The sequence below is a fragment of the Puma concolor genome, chromosome A1, assembly GCF_028749965.1.
Source record: "Puma concolor isolate L17-30 chromosome A1, mPumCon1.1.hap2, whole genome shotgun sequence".
NCBI lineage: Eukaryota > Metazoa > Chordata > Mammalia > Carnivora > Felidae > Puma > Puma concolor.
In genome coordinates, this window is record NC_141667.1 from 66,513,909 (window position 1) to 66,529,871 (window position 15,963).

Genomic DNA, 15,963 nt, shown 5'->3' on the forward strand with positions numbered 1-15,963 from the left:
GGGGCGTCCTGGGGAGATGAACAGTAACTGCCCTGGAAGCCCATCCTTTGTTTACAGAGATGCTCACTTTATGAGGCTCACCTCCTGATGTGGAAACTGAAAATGCAGACACACACTTTCTGCTGTCCCTAGCAGTCAGCCTGTGAGTCTGTACCCAAGCCCAGCCAATAAGATGCTTCTTGCCCCAGATCTGACTCAGGAGCTAGTGAGCAAAGAAGCAGGGCAGGGGAGAATCTTCTGTTTGGGGTAGCAGCAGGGACTATGCTGTATCTTGTGCAGGCTGTGGCGGCCATGGTCAGGGTGTTGGCAGCATTGTCCCCTCTGGCTGGGTTCTTCACAGGATTTGTACCACGATGAGCTAAGAACCCTGAGTGATACACACAACCGACTGGTTGTAGGCGTGGCACCATGGGGAGGTCTCTGATGTGATACCATGTCCTTCCTGTGCCATCCAGCCATGTGAGGCTGCATCGGGAGCCTCCCCAGAGGGGGCCTTCCCCACCTGCAAATTTTTCAGAGCTCTGTCCTGCTCCACGTCTCTGGACTGACCCTCTCCTGCCCTTCCCAATTCTTGACCCTTGACCTCCTGTCCTTTATCCAAAGGCAAGCCCCACACTGTGGCTGTGTCTCTCAGCTGAAATCAAACTGATCGCACAGCACCATCTGCTCTGCCCATGTTTGTGCCTCCTCTGTTCACCTAGGTCATGCACTCTGACACCCAGAGGGAAGTGCCCCAGCCCTTGGCCACCAAAGTCATCTCAAACAATTATTTCATATTTCAAAATGTGCTAAGTCGTATGTTTATGCCTTGTTTCCCCCCCTGGAAAAACATGAACGTCTCATCTCTTCATGGCCGAGCACAGGACCAGGCATTGTGCAAAATGTTCAATAAATATCTCCCCACATCCCTGCTCTGTTGAAAAAATAAAGTGCTTATAAACCCATGTATGATTTACAGACACAAATGTTGGTAGCGAAAATTATTCTTTCTTATCTGAGCTCAGTTTTCTACTAGCTTTTATTGTAAAAACAATATAACATGAAAGGCATTTTTTTTTTAAAAAGAGGGGGAAATCATTCATAATTCTACCAGCACAACTATTTTCGTATGTGTGTGCATGTGTGTGTGTATGTGTTGCCTTTAAGCCTCTTTCTACAAGTGCCCACCTGTTTACAAGCTCCAGTCTTTAAGATCCAGCACAAAGACCACTTCCCAGGGCAGTTTTCTCAGACTCCAAGTAATTCCTTCCTCCTCTGTTGTTGACCTTCTCACCCCCCAAGGGTCATTACTTGTTTCCAGGTCACTGAGACCAGTAACTTCTTGGGAACAGGAATTGTATCCCAAGAGTCTCTGTGCCCCAAGCCCAGGGCAGGGCACGTGCTGCTGCTTCTCATGGTCACAGTTTTGTATTCTGCACTGTCGCTGCACATTAGAACAGATGCCTTTCCCCCTGTTGCTCTGTAGTTTTCATAACGATCATTTTTAACGGCTCCAGAATATTTCATCAAGTGGATGTTTCATAATTTAGTTAACCAGTCCCCTACTGGGGGACATTTGGGTTGTTTCCAGTTTTTTTCCCCTACCACAAATAACACTGCAACAACCGGTTTTGTGCAATATAGTTTACTTCTCCTTTTGAGTAAATTCATGGAATTCCTGGGTTGAGCAGGTCCCTGGCTCTGGAGCCTATTTCATCCCGGCAACCTGGTGAGCTTTAAGCCCGTTTCAACCTCACAAGACGAACACAGAGGCCCCCCCAACCCTGTCTCCCTTGGGCCTAAACACATCCTATGACTACTACCCGGATCTCTCTCGCTCAGCTGAGAGATCAGGGATTGAGTCGTTCTTATCCGGCAAATGTGTATTAAAGTGCTGTTTATTCTTGGACTCTCTGGAGCCTGATACAAACCTGGTGTGTCTGAGGTGCTCACAGCATTGGCCCGATGTGTCTGCCGCCTCACATCTTCGCCGCTTTCTCCACATCCTCTCAGTGGGGAACCAGCCAGCGCAGAGAGGTTTTGGTGCTACTGCTGTTCTTGGCCCCATAGGTAGACCGAGGCTTCAGCCTGGCCAGTCAGAGCACTGCACCCTGCTCGCAGGGATTGGCTCTGGAAAGGTCACATGATCCAGTCAGAGCCAATGAGTTGCAACCTTGGGATATTTGGAGAGAAGCCTTTTCCTCCTGTTGAACTCGGCGCTCTGAGGATGGTGCGTTGATGACGCGGTATTGTTGATGGAATATTGACCGTGAGGTACTATCGATGGTGGGACATTGGAGCTGCCCGCAGCCATTTTGCCATCCTACGGGGAGACCCCACCTGAGAGTGGTGTCAAGTGCAAGGCGAGTAGGATGAAGAGAGACAGAGAGCACATTCCTTCGTTTACTCCTTCTACATCTATTTGTTAAGCAACCCCCCCCCCCCCCCCCCCCCCCCCCGTGCCAGGCCTGTTCTCTGCCCTGGAGAAACAGCATGGACAAGACAAAGTGCCATTCTCACCGAGCTCATGGACACTCTAGCAGGAAAATCACTCTCTACAAGTAAGCCTATATATAAGCAAGAGGCAAAGGCTTTGAAGGGTGAGACCGAGTGGACAAAGGAGGGTGGCCGCTTCAGATTGGTCCTGGGGTGGGGTTGCTCTGTGAGGAGTGGGCGTTGGCGTGGAGGCTTAAGTGATGCGAGGGGATTGCCTCCCACGTGGAAGCAGCCAACTAAAGGCCTTGCCCTGAGGCGATGGGGCATGGTGCACGGGTTTTTTTGTTTTGTTTTTAAAAAATTGTTTAAATTGGGGTAAAATACACATGACATAAAATTTACCATCGTAACCGTTTTGGTATGTATAGTGGAAGGGATGCGCGGGTTTTGAAGACCTTTTGAACCCCTGGGTTCAGCGGTAACCGGAACAGCCACGACTCCCTGACTCTTCCGTTACGGGAGCCAATAGTTGCCCCATCTGGTCAAAATTTGAGCGAGACTGTCGGTCACTGGTTCCCCGAGGCCTGATACAATGTTGTTGGGTGAGCAAATAGATAAGTGAATAATCAGGAACTGGAAGTCGCTAGAAACATATGCCACCCCCAGCAGTGAATCAGTAGCCAGCGTCTACAGGCTCGTCAGTGGCCGGTATTATCATCAACCAACTTTCAAGCCTAGAATTTGAAATACACGGAGGAAACAAAGGATCCAGGGAGAGAGAAAACGAGACAGGCCTCTCCTCTCTTCCCTCAAGTTCTCGGCACTCATCCACGTACAACTGGGTCGCGGCCTCCTTTGTTCTCTGCTCTGAGCTGTTGTCTTATGGTAGGTTGTGACATTTCCACCTGGAGGTGTCTTGCTTATTGCTCTGGGGACGTTTTTATTTTTTTATTTAAAGAGAATTTCCATGGTAGTCTGTGCCACCAAGGGCCGTCGGGAGCCCCTGGCAATATGATTCTGTCTGAAGAACAAAGAGACAAATTTGCAGAAGATCAAATGCAAAGGCATCGTGAGAGAAGGAGAGGGTTGGGAGTTACAGATGAAAACTGTGCCGGTTCCAGCCCAGATCTGTGTGTTTTGCTGAGATCTGAGGGCCATGAATAATGGAGGATACACACACAGCCCGGGGTATGTGGCTGTTGGATGTGTGAGAGGAGATGGGGTTCCCCCCAACCTCGCTGAAGATATGGCCTTGCTGTGAGGAAGCAGGGCCAGGCACAACCCCTCCAGGCGGGGTCACCGCAAATGGAAAGAGCAGTGAAGAGAAAGAGGATGGGCTGAAGGGGCTGGAGAGCCTGCAGCCAAGGGGGTTCTTTGTCCTGCTGTGGCTACATGAGTGTGAGGGAAGCTCAGGCATAGGAAAAATACAATTCTAGGTTCCCAAAGTGGGCTCCACTTATCCCTTGGGATTTAGGGGAAACGCAGAGGACACGAGAGCTCTCCTCCTGGACCCTGCTGCAGGTGTGTCTTCTCTGCCAGCTTCAGGAAGGAGACTGCGGCTACTTTGGGGGTGCATGCTCTGTGACCCTTCTCCTGAGAGTCTGCCCATCCCCTGACCTACTCTGTGCCCCCATCGTCCTCCATTCAGTCCCCTCAGCTTGCCTTCCCTTAATACCTAGCACCCCTCCCAGGTCCCCAGGCTCACCCTCCAGGCTCAGAACCTTTCCCTAAACACCCCTGCCCTACTTTCAGGCTTCAGTTCTGAGACTTCACCCTCCTCAAGCTCCTCCCAGCTTCCACATCCTAACACCCCCATGACAGGCCCTCTTCCCTCACCCCTGTTCTAGTCTTCCCTCCCCTTTCCTGGAGCTCCCAGACCTCTGGGTTGGCCGCCCCACGTGTTTCCACAATCTGCCTGCCCACTGGGTCCTCGCTGGGGTTACAGCCTTGCACCCTTTGCAAAGCTCTGAGACATCTGTTCTTGCCCGCCCTGTCCAGTGCAGCACAGGGTCCCATCCTTCTGGGAGTGGACTCTCATCCTTTTTTTCTGGCACCCACTACCAGAACCTGCTTCCTGACAAGTAACAGCCAGCCTCCCTCTGTAGAAGCTGACTGATGGACATTTGCTCTCCAGGCCCTCCTGACCACTAGGATCCCCCATCAGTCGCACCTGCCCCAACCAACCAGGATCACAAAGAAAGCGGGGACCATGCACACTCCGAGAACCTGTTTGTTGATAGGCAGTGGCTGCACTGGCTGCAGAAGCACTCTCCTCTGGCTTCCAGGGGCAGCGGGGACAGGACCCAGGGCCCAGCTGGGCAGGTTGGGGTGTTAAAGCCAAGAGAAGGGCAGTGGTGGCTTTGGGTCTTTTCCTGTATGTTCAGGCTGTAAGCATGAGGCTCGGCCTCCCAGAGGGTCTTTGCGGTGCACATATCCTTTATTTTTTTTTAAGTTTATTTTTATTTATTTTGAGAGAGAGAGAGCAAGTGGGGGAGGGGCAAAAACAGAGGGAGACAGACTCCCAATACGATTTAACAATATCTATCAAAATTATGAATGCATCTGTCCTTTGACACAATACTCCCACTTTGGGGAGTTTATATTACTCCTATCCTACTCAGTTATTGTAGCCTGGAGTTTAGAGATCTTTCCTGATCAGAACACAGAAACCATTTTCGTCTCCAATCAGCCCCCACTAGGCTCTCTCTCTCTTTTTTCCCACAGTGTAGTATTTTGTTGTGAAGACAGGCCACAGCTCACTGAGCCAGTCCCCCCTTGGTGGACACCTGAGTTGCTTTTGACCTTTTGCTGCTCTAGTGCAGTGGATACCTTCTACATATCTTCTCATTTGTATAAAGTAGAACGTCATGCAATTTATCAGGTAAGAAAATAAGATACACCACAGTCTACAGGTTATGTTATGTTTTGCACCAGAAAGAGGGAAAATGAGAATATGTCTTTATATTTATTATACTTCCACAAAGATAAGTCTGGAAGGATAGACAAAAACCTAATAATAAACATACTTGCCTTTTGTGGTTGGTGGAGGGGATGGGGAACTGAGTGACAGAGGTGGAGGTGGGAGAGAGACTTCCCCACTCACCTCGTAGTCTTGTTTTGCTTTTGGACCCACTTGACTATATTACCTGTGTTGCAAAAACAACAAACATAGCCGAGTGTATAGGTGGTACACAGAGACACAGATGTGACCCAAATCCTGACAATGACAGTTGATGGCTGAATTGGGGAACTGCTCTGTATTATAGCTTTGGGCTGTTTCGCACTCCCAGACTATTCCTTCACCCACGGGAGCCAACAGGGAGCTGGGGAGAGAATGGGGGTGGCACCTATAAACGCAGACCCTGCCCAGCTGAGCACATGTGACGGCTTGCTGCTCGCCTACCTGCCCACAGCATCCTGTTCCTCATCCAGTTGTCCACCGTGTCTAGGGGTATTGATTAGGAGACCTCTTGTGGAAACTGGACACCTTAAATCCTGCTTCCCTCCCAAGAGAGAAGACTTCAGAGGGGCCGGCCCAGGTTAGGGAACTGTCCTGATGACAGCCAAAGTCAGGTTCCTATACTGACAGAGGCCACCTGTTCCCAACAGCCCAGTGGACCTGCACCAACTGTGGGAACCCAGCAGAGCGGCCCACACCCTCGTCCCCAGATCGCGACATTTGTAGAGGCTGAGCTGGGCACACAACTTAAAATCTCCCCTCTGCAGCCAGAATGAGGGCCTTGGGCTTTGGGGAGAGAGCCAGAGTGGAGGCTGGGGGAGGGCCATGTGCCTGTTTTGTCTCCAACTGCCTTTGTTCTCAAATAAACACGCCAGGGCTGCCTCCCCCCACCTGAAAGCCGCTTCTGCCGGAGAGAGAAATCGTATACAATCTCTGCTTTAGCTGTACAAAAAGTCTGAAATTGCTTGGAGACCAGGCGGGAGGGAGCCTGGGCAAGGCTGGGGGGGGATCTGGGCGGGTAATTGCGGGTCATCTATCTGCCTCTGTCAGCGTGTCTGCTCGGCAAACGTTTGCAGAAAGGACTTGGTGAATTTGCTCCCCCCGCCCCATCTTGCATTACTTACTCTTTCCTCAGCAGCTGTAAAACCTTTTTCTCAAAACTGCCCTCAAGCATAATGAACAGGAGACATTCAGAGCTGGTAAGAAAGACAACCCTCAAATGAGGCACCCTGCTCTTTCTCAAGGTCTCCAAGATGAGCTAACACCAGGCCAGAATCTGCTTTGGGGGCAGTGCAGACCTGAGCACTGCAGGGGACACCAGGGTCCATAGCATAAAAGGGGTCTCAGCCACTTCCTCCACCACGCCGCTCAGGGCAGTGGCCCCAGAGGAGAGGTACGAGCCTCCTCCAAATGGACTTTGGGGCTTAGAACCCATGACCCACTCAGCCCCACTGACATTCACCTGCATTCCTGTGGTAACCCTCAGGGGCCTTGTTGAAGTGAGGGGTCAGGGACAGGAGTCTTGGCTAGTGGTAATGCTTTGTCGTGGACACGATGCCAGGGTGACCAGCCCAGCTCCTCAGATGGTACAGGACCAAAGACCACTGGGCAGCCCCAAACGTGGCTAAGAGAACCACAACTGCATTCTCCTTTGGGGGCAAGGAGGGGTCTGGGGGAGGAGGGGCAGGGGTTGACCCTGGGACGTGTGACATGGAAGCCTGTGGGGCACTGGCAACGCCACTTGCTCCCGGAGTGACCAGGGCCACCAGCGGCACAACTAGCCCTTTCACCGCAGGCAGCGTGGTGGCCCCACAGGAGCCCTCGGCTCAGTCTGGCACCCTCTCCGGTCTTAGCTCCCTCACCTGCACAGCGGGAACAGCACCAAGGTGACAACAGCCAGGAGTGTCTATCGTGTGCCCCAGTACTGTATACAGAGGCTGTCATCTCCTCCTGGCCGGTTTGCCACAGGTCCGGCTGTGTGGCACTTGGCACGTGGGGCTGTTTAAACAGCAGATGTGAGTATAAAGGTTCCTACTCGAGACAGACACTTCGCGTCAAAAGTGTCAAGGCCCAGGCCCTCTTTCGTACCACCCTAAAGTGATGCCCAGAGAGGTGAAGGGACGTGCCTGGGGTCACAGAGAGGTGGGGAGACCCCAGACGGGAATGCAGGTCTCCAGGCTGACTATGGGACTGCCTGCTGGTCTTTCATTTCTTCCTAGGCCCCCGAGTGGGGGCGGGCGGCAGGCGTGGTCTTGGTCTGGGAGGCGTGGTCAGTGGGAGGAGGCCCCTGCCTGGGGTTTCTGCTCCTCCTTCAGCCTTGCTGCACTGGGCATTCAGTCCTCTGTTTCTGCTGGCACACAGGCCCAGGCAGTGTGTGTGTGTGTGTGTGTGTGTGTGTGTGTGTGTGTGTGTGTCTGGAAACTCCCCGGCTCTTCTCCACAAGGAGTTCTAGAACCATCAAGGTGGTCACTCTCCCTGCTCAGCCTCCCTGGCTCTCTTTTCTACTCAAGAGGGCAGGATGGAACGAAGGACCATGAACCCCAGAGATGGCCAGCCCACTTGAACCCCACCCTCGGCAGTGGACCGGCTTCAGATTTGGGTCAAGGCAGGGCTTCTTGGGTCTTTTGTCTCTTCCACTATGGGCCCAATGGGTCTTTTGTCTCTTCCACTATGCCCTGGACACCAGACTGTTTTGCTCTCTTTTCTCTCTCCACAGAACACCCACCCCTTGGCAGGCTCCTCAGCAGGATTCCAGAAACAGGACACACTAACCCTTAGGGCCCAGGGGCCTTGCCGACTCCTCATGGGCCCCATCCCTCATCTAAGCCCCAGTTTCCTAGGCTTTAAAATGGGCCAACAATCCACACATTGCAGGTTGCCCCAGGGAGTCGAGAAGGTGCTACAGGGACTGGCACCTTCTCTGACAGGGAAGGAAGGGGTCTGGGCAGGCCCGCTGGCTGGGGCCTCAGTTAGCAAGCTTCAGATTCAGACCCCAGATGATAGTAGACTCCAAGGGAGGCTCTGTCAGGATGGAAAAGGATGACATTCATCACCGGGCCTAAGTGTTGTCATAGTCAAGTCCCGCTCTCTCTTGTACTCCCTGAGCGTTCTCTCGGCAATCCCCGTTAACTCTGTCCTCAGGGTCTTTCCAGCACCCCACTATCCCATCTGCTGTGACCCCACCAGTCAAGCTGGCACCAAGTCTCAGCTTCTCCCTCCTGCTCCAGGCTCTGCTCCAATAGCCCGCCCCTTGCAGGCATGCTCTCACTTTGGGACTTCTGCCTTTGCTGTTCTCTTTGTCTGGAAGGTTCTTCTCAGATCTCCATGTGCTTCACTCCCTCTCTCCTTGGATCTCTGTTCCAATGTCACCTTATTAAAGGGGAGTTCCCTAACCACCCAGTAGTAAAGGGAGGCCTTCCTTCCTGACTTGGCTCTGCTCTGTTTTTCTTCATAGCCCTTAAACCACCTGACCCTTCACATATTTATTATTTCTCTGTCTCACCTTAAATGTAGGTGACTATGAAAACAGAACCCTTTGTTTTCTCCCTGGCATCTCCACAGTGCCTAGGACAGTGCCTGACACACAGTAGGAGCCCTATGAACACATGCTGAATGAATGAATGTATTGCTAAATGTAAGTACTGAAATTATCCCACAGTTTTTGCAACACTTTGGGGGTACTTCTTGCATTTTTAACATAAGAGGACTCAAAAAAAAGTAGTTTGAGACTCTCCTGCCTCTGACAGCCTCTGAGGATTAGCACAGCTGTGGGTGGCTAAATCTAGATGTCCTGTTCACCCCAAGGAAGGAGAAAGACTGAGCCGAGTTGTGGGGACAGGGGAGCAATCAGAATGCTGCAGGGACTTCAGTGAAGAGGTTGGTCAAGCACTGGGGCAAACTGGAGCACATGTGTCCATCTATGGAGGGAAGGGCTGCTAATGACAGCCCTGTAGGTTGTGCTCTGCACACCTGCAGGGGGCGCCAATCCCAGAGCATACAACCTGACTGGAGCATCCAAGTGCTGTGCAGTGCACATCCTGAACACCTGTCCATGGCAGCTCTGACAGAGGCATGCTCACTCAGCTCCAGTGAATTGCAGCCAGATGGGAAGGTGTGATAGACCAGTGTTCACCAGTATTGGAACTAGTGGAACTGGAGTTCACAGAAGACTACTTCTCAGCTGCCTCGGGATATAGATGAGCCATTTGATCACATCCAGTCTATGGCAAGTGAAGAGAAATCAGATGTGTGCAACATGCTGGGGCTTTGCAATATCCATGTGCTCTTCTCATGTCTCTTCTTTCCTTGAAGCAGCAACCGACCAGGCCGTGTGTCTCAGATGCCACTACACAATGGTGGTGCCTCCATCAGTCTGGGTCCTTAAGTGACTGTGTGGAGCAGAGCCCTGACCCACTTGCATCAGACATACGGTGTGAGAAAGAAATAAACATCTGTGTGGTAAACCTCTGAGACTTAGAGGGGTTTGTTACTGCACCAGAGCCCAGCCCGCCCTGACTACACCGCAGAGCTAAATGCTATCCTGACTTCTGATTCTGGAGAGAACTCTTCTGATGTTACATGTTGGGCACCAGTTAAAGATAACACTCAAGGTAGTGCAGGCCGAGCAGAACCCCTCTGCAGGCTAGGCATGGCCTGCTGGCATAGGCTTGCCGCCCAGCATCTTAGGCTACACTGTAGGACCTTGGAGGACTGTACATAGAACATGAGCTAACTCAGTTCTTTGCACTTTTCTAGGCAATTTCATACGCTTGTGGGCGTATCAGGACAGAATGAGACTCTCTGGTCTATGATTAACTGGAAGAGAATGCCTGGTTACAAACAAGAGAGAAAGAAGGCAATACTATGGCTCTTTGAAAAGCTGCTGAAAAGCTGCACTGGGGCGTTGAAGGCCTGTGACAGCAGCTCTGAGACACTGGCTGAATCAGCCTTGAGTGATGCAGGCAATGGTGATTAAGCACTCGGCTCTGCTACTGGCTGTGTGACCTTGGGCAAGTCACCTCACCTCTCTGAGCTTCTGTCGCCTTGCAGGGAAGTCTGGGATTATTGTAGAAACTGCCTCTCAAGGGTACTGACAGGAGGAGGACTCCCAGGAAGGGCTCGTTAAGTGCCAGAGCGGTTTCTATTCTCTTTCTGTCAAGCCAGTCAGTGCACAGAGCTGGCTCCCAGGGTGCTCCCTCCCTACCATTGCTCCCTGGGGAGCCTCCCCAGGGAAGGGGCCAGGATTGGCCTTCCTGAGACACGCAGCCTTGGTGACCCTGGGTCTGGTCAGTTGCAGGCTGGCTGTGTTCATTTCCTGTGGCTGCTGTCACAAATTACCATAAATTTGGTGATTTTTTTTTTTCATTGTGGCAAAAAAAAAAAAAAAAAAAAAACCCAACCCAAAAAACCGCATACCCTAAAATTGATCATCTTAACCACTTTTAAGTGTATAGTCATGAAGAGTATATTCACATTGTTGTGAAACACAGCTCCAGAAGTTTTTCCATCTTGAAACACTGAAACTCTGTATCTTGGTGACTTTTAAAACAACACAAATTTATTATCTCACAGTTCTGGAGGCCAGAAGACCAAAATCAGTCTTACTGGGCTAACGTCAAAGTGTGGGCAGGGCTGGCTCCTTCTGGAGGTTCTTGGGGAGAATCCACGTCCTTGCCTTTTCTGGTTTCTGGGGGCCACCTGCGCTCTGTGGCTGGAGACCCCTTCCTCACACCCCTCCAGCCTCCTGCTTCTGTTGTCACGTGTACTTCTGTGTCTAATCTGCCTCTGCCTACCTCTTCTTAAGACGCTTGTGACTGCTTTTAGGGTCCACCTGGATAATCCAGGAAAGCCTCTCCGTCTCAAGATCTGTAACTTAATCACATCTGCATGGTCCCTTTTGCCACATATGGTCACACTGTCACAGGTCTCAGGGCTTAGGACCTGGAGATCTGTAGGGGCCACTATTCAGCTGCCACACTGCCCAGTGCAGTTTGCTCAGGGCATAGGTGCCTCCCCTGGAAGCCAGGAGGAGCAGGGTTGGTGGGGGGCGGGGGGAAAGTGCCCGGGATGGGGGGGTCCTGGCACAGCAGAAGAGCAAGACTTGGGGCCAAGCAGCCTGGCGCTGGCCCTGCTCTAGCCTCACCCTCTGTAATGTGGGAGCAGTTCCTTCCTCCCACTCAGCTCCTGCAGGACCATTTGCTAACCAACAAAGCACTGGGGATGCAGACAAAAATTGCTTCTCTCATGGCACTTCTGTTCTAGTGGGGGAGATGGAGAATGAAGAAGACAAATACATGGAATGGGAGGCAGTGGGAAGTGCTAAGGAGAAAAAGGAAGCAGGGATGGGAGAGGAGGATTGGGCAGGCCTCTCTCTGAGCTGTGAAGATTCAGTCCACACACATTTATAAGCATCTATTATGTGCCAGGCACTCTTCTGGGACCTGGGACACAGCCAAGAACGGACCAAGACAGACCTGGTCCCCGTCCTGGAGGGCCTCCTGTTTCAACAGAGGGATCAGCCAGGGAGAAAATGGATGGGATGAGCTCAGATAGCGAGGAGACTGTGACAAAACTAAAATGGTGTCCTCAGCGAGAGAGTGATGGGGCCACTTCACACAGGGTGGACAGGGAGGGCCTCTGGGAGGAGGTGACCGCTAAGGAAAGAGGGTTCCGGGTTGGAGGGACACCAAAGGCACCATGGCGGTGATGCACTGAGAATGCCCAGTACAGTGTCTGCGTGGGCAGGTCCTCAACAGTGTTGACAGGAAGGAGCAGCTGGGCGGGGTGAGGGTGGGGGGCTTCTTGGATTTGGACACCAGCTCAAGGGCTTCATGGCCCGCCTGTTGTGGACAGTGCTTCTGAGCCATTAGTTGGTCCCAGCAGTGGACACACCTCACCCAGACCCAGGGAAAGGCTGCCAGCACCTGGTGGCCACTGTAGGCACCATGAGGGCAGAGCCCAGGCCCCAGCTAGAACGCCCCAGGCCCGGAGCAGCCCCTGTCAGGAAAGAGCCGGCCTTGGGTTCCCCCACTCTGTTGTGGAGCCCTGTTCCCGCATGAGGGCTGGTTTCTTTAACGAGACCATCTGTCTGGCTTTCCTCACTCCGCTGAGCCTGATGGGGCCATCCATCTCCCCCATCCCCATCCCCGTCTGTCTGTCACCACAAAGGGACCCCGACATCTCCGCCAGGCTCGGAGGGGGGCCATGGCAGGTTTGGCCTCCGGCCTTCCTGTTTATTCTTCTCATCTGGCCACATCTGTCCCCGGTGCTGAGTCACTCACTCCATCTGCCTGTCCTCGCTGTGGGACAGCGGCCGTCTCTTCCTGGCTCTCCCTGAGCCACGTGGCAGCCCACGCACGCATCGGGTGCCAGCACACGCGTGGGGCTGGGACTGGGAGCAGCTCTGTGGCAGCCTGCGCATGGGGCAGGGGGAGGTGTCGTCAGGGCCAGCCTCCACTTGTGTCTCCTCCTGACCCCAGAGGGACACGTGGTTCATTTGCTGACTCTCGGAGTGGTTGGGCCCTGCCTAAGGCCACAGCCTGGGCCCCGCACAAACTAAAATGCTGGATATAAGGCAGGACTTTTTAATTTGCATCTGAGCACAGAAATGAGAGGAGGGGGGGCATCTCCAGCCAGGATGCAAGTCCGTGCAGGGCAGTTTCCAGGACCTAGAGCTCTGAATTTCGGCGAGTCTTTCCAAGTCTGACTTTCTTTATATTTTTTGAAAAACAAATGGCTTGAGGGGCGCCTGGGTGGCTCAGTCAGTTAAGCTTCCAACTTTGGCTCAGGTCATGATCTCATTGTTTCTGAGTTTCGGCCCCTCATCAGGCTCTCTACTGTCAGTGCAGAGCCCGCTTTGGATCCTCTGTCCCCCTCTCTGTCTGCCCCTCTCCCACTCAAGCTATCTATCTATGTAATTAACATTAACAAATTAAAAAAGAGTTTTGAGTTTGGGGAGGTATAATACCATCATATACCCCATAGGCCAAGAACCTGTTTTCCCCTTCCCCTAGCGACAGCACCCTGAATTTTCCTTGAGACCCTCCCCCAATTCCTGGGATTTGGGCGGGGCTGACACCAGGTTGGATCCAAGGGAGGGCACATGACCAAGAATTAGCCAACCAGAACACTGCCCCCCCCCCCCCCCCCACGTCACCACCACCACCACCACCACCACCAAGTGATTGATTGGTTCAGGGGCACCAGGCCAGGCCAATCAGGGCCAGAATCTTTGCTGAACTTTTCTAAGGACAGGGGTTCTCCTTTCCCCTGGGCCTGGGAGTGAGTGGGTGGTGGAATGGGAGCTATCCCTGGCTGCCAAGTGGTGAAAGCCAGCCTGTGAAGGAAACTAGCACAGAGGAGAACAGAGCCAAAACACCGAGAATGAGAGCAGTTTTAACAAGCCCCTAGATCCAGCTGGGCCTGAAGCCAGCCCACCTCTGGACTTTTCCATTATCCCTGCCAATACGTTCCCTTCTACAATGTAGTTTGAGTTGGGTTCTGACACTTGCAACCAGAAGAGTCTTTGATACATTCCTAAAAGGGACTAACACCTGCCTGATATGCAGTAGGTACTCAGTAAGCATTTATTTTAAAATAAGGCCTTTGTGAGTGAAAAAAGCCCTTCTCAAGAGCTAACATATCATATGATTCCATTTACATAACATTCTCGACATGGCAGTTACAGAGATGGCAAACAGATTAGTGGTTGCCAGGGGTTAGGGATGGTGGAAGGAAGGGAGGGAGGTGGGATGTGACAATAAAGGAGTGGCACAAGGGGCACTTTGTGGTGATGGAACAGCTCTGTGTCTTGATTGCTGTGGTGATTTCTCGAATCTCCACAGGTGATAAAATGGCAGAACGATATGCACACATTGTACCAATGCCAGTTTCCTGGTCTTCGTATTATCCTGGAGTTATGTAGGATGTAATCGTTGGGGGAAAGCGAGTGAAGGGTACATGAGGCCTCTCTGTGCTAATTATGCAACTTACTGTGAATCTATAATAATTCCAAAATGAAAAGGGAAACTTTTGGTAGGCTGTCACAACCCAGAAGTTCTTGGACCCTAAATGGCAGAGAGCGTGGATGTTGGAATCAGAGGGACGCGAGCCTGAACCCCAGCACAGCCATTCATGAGCCGAGCGATCTGAGGTCAGTCATGTCACGTCTCCTCTCTCAGCCTCAGTCTGTGAAATGGGGCTCATCGGCCTAACTTGTAGAGTGGTAATGAAGAGAAAATGAAATGTACCGTGAACCGCCTAGCTCAGTGCTTGGCATATGGTAGGCAATAAACAATAGCCGATAGATGCAGCAGGATATAAATACAAGGCTCAACAGGGAGGATGCGTAGTGTAGGGGTCAAGACTCTGGGCTCTGGAGCCAACCTCCCTGGGCTTGAATCCTGACTCTATGGCTCCTTGGCAAGGCTACTTGACCTCTCTGGTTCTCACTCTCTTCATCTGTAAAATGACACCTACTTCATAGGCTAGTTTTGAGGAGTAAAAGAGCCAATGCACCCGAGACCATTAGGGAGTGCCTGGCATTTGGCAAGGACAGCAAACAAAGCTCTGAGCACTCTCTGGGTGGGGAGTCTGGCCCCTTGGGCGGAGGTGGGGTTACGCCTGGCTCTGCGGTGAGCTCTGTAGCGACCTTACCCCAGGGAAGCTCTGACTTCCTGGGCACAAATTTCCCTGCAGGCTCTCCTTCAGGGTCTTTCAGCCAATGATGAATCCTATCCCAGGCCAAGCAGGAAATCTGATCCCGGGCACTAAGGCACCCTGCCCCAAGAACTCAAGCGCCCCCCTTCCCACTCCCATCCACTCCGAGGAAGGTGCACCCAGACCTGGACTGGACTTTGCGCAGAATATACTTCAAGGTACAGCCTTTCAGGAGAAAGTAAAGCAGGCAGGGCTTGCCATCAGTGAAAGAAATTATGGCCATAGTGGGCGCTGGGTGGTGTGGCTTGAGAGGCGTCGCAGTTTCTCTGACCCCAGGCATGTATTTCATGGTTCTCTTATGGTTTTGAGATGTCTAAAATTCCTTCATCGCGGTACCTATCCCTCAGGTTGAACGTTGCCCACTCCCGTGCTCTGTTCCTCTCTTAAATCTAGCAGAGTAACACATGAAGCCGCTACAGTGTGAATTAATTTATGACAGGGGTTTGGGGTGAGGCCTGGTAAAAGTAGACAGAGGAGGGGCATAGGAACAGGGGGAGAACAATGCTGAAGGCAAACTTTGCCTGCCCTGGTTGGCTCTTGGTGATAATCTATTTAAAGGCATCCCCTCGCTGTCCCTGTTGATGTAGATCCATTTGAACAGTTTCAGGGCTGCATTCTATTTAGTGCATCTCTGAGCCTGGCTGCACAGGGGCCCAGAGCTAAGAGGAGGCCGGCTCCTGTCAATGCTCAATAGCGAGGTGAGCACATGGAGGTGCCGAGTAGGAGGAGCAGCTGTGCCAGGCAGCAGTGGCCACATTTGGCAACCCAGTGCTTTCTGCTGCTGGGATGATGGAGTATGCTGGAGGTGAAAATTCCTGCCCTGGAGCCAGGCAGGAGCACTTGTGAGAAGAGACTCTCAATTGCAAGTGAGC